Source organism: Nipponia nippon, unplaced genomic scaffold, assembly GCF_047370975.1.
Source record: "Nipponia nippon isolate SJK-2023a ecotype South Korea unplaced genomic scaffold, ASM4737097v1 scaffold_22, whole genome shotgun sequence".
In the NCBI taxonomy this organism is placed as follows: Eukaryota; Metazoa; Chordata; class Aves; order Pelecaniformes; family Threskiornithidae; genus Nipponia; species Nipponia nippon.
The window spans coordinates 538,532-543,801 of record NW_028262339.1 but is presented as its reverse complement, the minus strand read 5'-3'; positions in this window follow the sequence as shown (position 1 = coordinate 543,801).

Here is a 5,270-nt window from a genome sequence, read left to right as displayed (position 1 = left end):
TGTTTTGGCTTTCACCAAACAAGGGTGAGAAAACTCTTCTTTCCTTTAGCCCCAAGGCAACACAACAAATTTGCCAACGTGATGCTTGGTTTAAGTGAAACATGCCCTTGGATCAAGGTAAGGACTGATGGCTGCACAACTGCAGCCTCTTGGAGAAGGGGAGATGCTCTACAAGGTGCCTGTCTCTGTCCTGCCTGGTGGAAAGGGTCACGGGTCCCTTACCACCACGGCTGTCCCTCAGCGAGCTGCCCCAAAGGGCATCCAGCCCATAATGCATGGGTACCACGACCCTGGGCATGGAGCAAAAGAAGTCAAAGAGGTGTTACCTCTGGGGTCAGACAGCACTTATTGAAAAACCCCATCTTGGGTTGGAGAGGAAAACCCAAGGAGATGTTTGCAAAGACCAGTCCTCCCAGAAGCTGCCTGGGACTGGGAAGAACAGTCTGTGTAAGCCGTACCTGGACATTTCTCTGGATGGATGCTCAGAGGGATACAGGGACCAACAACTACAGCAATGCAGCATAGGAGAAAAGGGAATTTATTTGGGGGGGAAAAGGTACCGAATCTGGGGGTCTGCATCTACCAAGATAAATTCATGCATGGGACATCCCACAGACAGAGGAAACTGGCGGGCCGCTCAGGGCATTAAGTAACCCAGATTCCTACCACGTGTTTAGCGTGAGATGTTTTTTCTGGGGGAAAAAAAGAAATCTTTTGCAGCATTCATGAGTGTGGCCCACGCACAAAACAAGGTAAGAAGGGAATGGTCTTTTTTGGCCGCCACACTCGGGACAGAGTGTCTCGGGACTTCTGACAAATAGTGAATGAAAGACAAATGTTGTGGGACTGATGCTGATGCCGTTGTGCATTACCCCATCAGGGTCAAAGCATGAGCTGGGGTTCACGACCAGCAGACTCCCACATGAAGCAGCACAATGGAGATATATATTTTCTTTTCTGCATGACGGATGCCTGTTGCTCCTTGATGGGGCAGGGCACCATCAAACACTCAGCACATCCAAATGCACCGTGCACAAGAGCAAAACATCTGGACATGCTGTACAATAAACAAGATGTGGGCAAGTCACACCCCTCCAGATAATCCGTTGTTCAAAGTGAAAGCTCACCACAGAAATTTGGAAAAGGGGGGGAGCAGGGCAGGACTCTCATTATGCTTGGAAACTATTTAAATATGTCAATATTAAGGGACCATAATTACCACTCAAGCAATTCCAGCAAACAAGTCGGTAACAGCACCTACTTTATGGGAAGCACATTTCCTCTTGGCAATCTTCTGGCTGGGAATTATCGAGTACACAGCTCTCCCGCTCCCCTCCATCCGCTTCATCGCTGGCACTGGGGGGACCAGCATCTTCCAGCGAAGCAGGGCCATGGAGCCAGTGTGCTAGGATGCACGTAGCAGCACATGGGGGACAATGCTGGTCAACGTAACCCACTTGGAAGTGATGCCCTAACCCCTGAGCAAGGTCTGCTGTGGGTCTGAGGACGTCGAGCAGCCCCATGGTGCTGAGAAGCCCCATCCCATGCTCTCCTTGGGGTCAGTACCGACCATCATTTCTGTGGTCAAGGTCACCACGAGTAGCTCAGTGCTACTCTGCTTCCCAGAGCATCTGCCCGGAGCATCCCTTGCAGCTGTGCTGTGGGAAGAGTCAGAGGAAGGAGAAGACTGCGGTTAAGGGACCGGACTCCATACTCAGATCTCCTGAGTCAGCTCCCAGCATTGCCACCGACGTCCCGTGTCGCGCCAGGCGAGTTGCTTCACCCTCAGCGACGCCGGCTCCTGCCTTATAAAGCCCTTCTGTGGTCAGTTGTGTGGCAACGCAGAGTCGTGCTCTGGCTTGGGGAAGTTACTAATGGTATTTGACTTCTTCTGTTTTGAAAACACTGAACCCAAAAGCGAGGTTCCTTGAACCATTAGTCATCGAAGGAACCAGCAGCTTCCCAAAGCTGCTGAGAACCTTCCCAGGGCTGCTGGGAGGGGACAACCTCCCCCTCCCTATTGGGGATGCTTGGGGTGCATCTGGGATGGCAAGTGGTCCAGGGAGACGCTGAAACCGGACAATTGCCATGAACAAAACCCAACTCATGGGAAAGCTACCCTGCAGAGTGGCCACCCTGCAGCCATCCCCTTTGGGATCACCCATGGGTGCTGCTGACCCCTCAGCTACCTACTGCCATTTACACAAGGACCCACCTAGGACACAAAAAAAAAAATATTCAGCCAAAGTGGTGGCAATTAACCTCATCACTCATTAGCTAGGGTCTGTACATAATCCTTATTATTGAGTATGAGCATTTTCCAGCATCCCTGTGTGTTGTGGAAGTGTTTTCATCCACACGTTGCAGATGGTGAATCAAGATTTCGGGGTTTTATCCCAGATGAGCCCATCTCCACTGAGACGCTGGACCACTCTCCCCTCTGCTGGGACCCAACGCTGGGCAACAGCAGTGGTCAGGGTCCATCCTTCATCAAAGACAGGTCCCAAAGTCTGCATGGGGCAACGTGATGCTCAGGTGAGGTGCAGACATTTGGGTTTGGTCACTGAGCTCTTCACATTCCTGATTTTGCCACCCCTTTGACTAGTTTTGAATCGCATTGACTCAACGTTGCCCAGGGTATTCTTACAAGCCTGATGTGAAGTGTGTGAACGCTCATTATTGTTCATAACACGTGAACCATGGTATGGGCCCTTTTAAATTCATTACAAGCACTTGAATATTTTTTAATTGCTTTTTTTTTTTTTTTTGCAATATCCACCCAAGTTGAGTCCTAATCCCATCTAACGGCTGCTGAGGAGCTATAACAAAAGATTAGCTCATGTTTAATGTCTGGTTAGTGCCTGAAAGGCATCTTGACAATGTAAAATGCCACAGAAATGCTGAATAATCTTATATTTGTTGTCAACACTCCCATTGAGCAATGCCCTTAAGCCTGACAAATGCTCACTGCAAGCGAAGCGAACGTCCTCTCATTATACTTGAACAATCAAATCTCATGCCCTGACGTACAGAAAGCCCACCACGATGGTGCCTGGCTAGCTGGGGACATATTATTTTTCTGGGCAGCCCCATTTTTGATTCACCCCAGAATTTCTCATTGCGAAGCTCAGATTTCTGCCTGTTGCTTGATCACTGCCTGCAGTAGCTGCTGCCGTGTGAGGTTCAACCTCCAGTGCCCCAGCAGAAAGATAACAGATGGGGGTCGTCCATCAGCATCCTTGGGGGGTACCTGAGCTGAGCTGCTTCATTTTCCTGTGTTTCACCCTTCATGAAGGGTGTTGGCAAATGTTATGCTAAATCCTTGCTGAAAAGCCACCACTGGGACAGCAAATATTTTTAAGCATATTTTTTCCATTATATTTTGCCCATGTAGGGGGGATAGCCCCATTCCCTGCATCCAGAAGACACCCCGCTCCATATTCATTATTTTTCTGTTGCATCCCTCAGATCATACCAACTGATCCCATAGCTGTATCTATGTTTTTCTCCCCAAACAGCCCCAGCTCATGGCATTTGGGGGAGCTAGGGCTGCCCACGGCCGCACGCTCTGCACCACATTGATTGGCACACTAATTCCTCCAGCAGCGCGGGACATGCTGTGCATTAATCTGCTCCCGTTAGCTGTAATTTGATAACATTAATGCTTGGAGCCCAGCCTGCGGGAAAATATGGATGGCTTCCCACTTGCCCCGGGCTCCGGCTTTTTCTCACGGAGCACCATAATGCATGCGGTTTGGAGGGGAGGAAGTCTCTTAATGTGGGTAATAATACACTCAGGAAGTCAGTTGGAAAAAAAAATCAACAAAACCTTAGAGGAGGCAATGGGGGAAGGTCCTTTCCATCAGGCTGCTGTGCTGCTCCGGGGTTAGAGTGATGATGGACCCTCACAGCCATCACAGCATTCAGTCGCAGAGTTGATATGGGCAATAACTCAGTACAGGAAAGACATGGACCTGTTGGAGCGGGTCCAGAGGAGGCCACAGAAATGATCAGAGGGATGGAACACCTCTCCTATGAGGAAAGGCTGAGAGAGCTGGGGTTGTTCAGCCTGGAGAAGAGAAGGCTGAGGGGAGACCTGATTGCGGCCTTTCAGTACTTAAAGGGGGCTTATATGAAAGATGGGGACAAACTTTTTAGTAGGGCCTGTAGCAATAGGACAAGGGGTAATGGTTTTAAACTAAAAGAGGGTAGATTTAGACTAGATATAAGGAAGAAAAGTTTTACTGTGAGGGTGGTGGAACACTGGAACAGGTTGCCTAGAGAGGTGGTAGATGCCCCATCCTTGGAAACATTCAAGGCCAGGCTGGACGGGGCTCTGAGCAACCTGATCTAGTTGTAGATGTCCCTGCCAATTGCAGGGGGGTTGGACTAGATGACCTTTAAAGGTCCCTTCCAACCCAAACCATTCTGTGATTCTATGAATAACAATGATGCAGATGAACTCAGTGGTGGCAAACACTGAGTGCCTCCATCGGGGTAGAAGGTCTCAGGTGTACGCAAGCGCTGCTCGGTGAACTGAGGACAAACACGCTGCTCTGATGGCTGTGCCAAGGCAGAGAGCTTGCTCACAGGCAGGATGGCAGGAGGGATGCTGATGTTTTACAGCGTGGACCAAACTTTTCTGATTTGATCCCACTAACCCACCGCAATGCCTTAATATTGCCTGTTCACTGCAAATGAGGTGGAGGAGGAAGGAAAGCACAACCACGTCTGCACCAGCACTATCTCCGGCAGCGCGTTCCAGGCTGTCTCAGGGCTCTCTGCATCCGCAGTAGGCGCAGGGATGTAGAGAGGGATGTGAAGGCACGCATCCCAAGGGGGGACGTAATGAAGTGCATGTTAATGAGAGGAGAAGAGGCCCCCATATAACGGTCACATCCCCATGATTTTCTGCCACTCAGGTTATTCAGAAACTCAGAGAAAATAAGCAGCAGGTTACTATCATGTTTTCACAAGCAGATCTCTGTTCTCTCAGCAAGCCGTGTGTGTGGGGAGGGCTGCTGCGAGTTTCACAGGGGAATCACAGCTTCTGCAAGGTTCGAGACTTTCTGGCTCCCAGAGCCCAGGGATGCTGTGCAGCTCTTCCCTCACTGGCAGAGGTTACAGTCCTGGATCTGGATGTCCAAGGCTGCGCTGGCCTTGTCCCAACTGTAATTAAGGTGTGGGCAATCACTTGAGTCTGGGGATTAATTTTTAGACAGCTAAAATTAGGAGGGAATAATCCCAGCCAAAATGTGCAACTTTTCGCT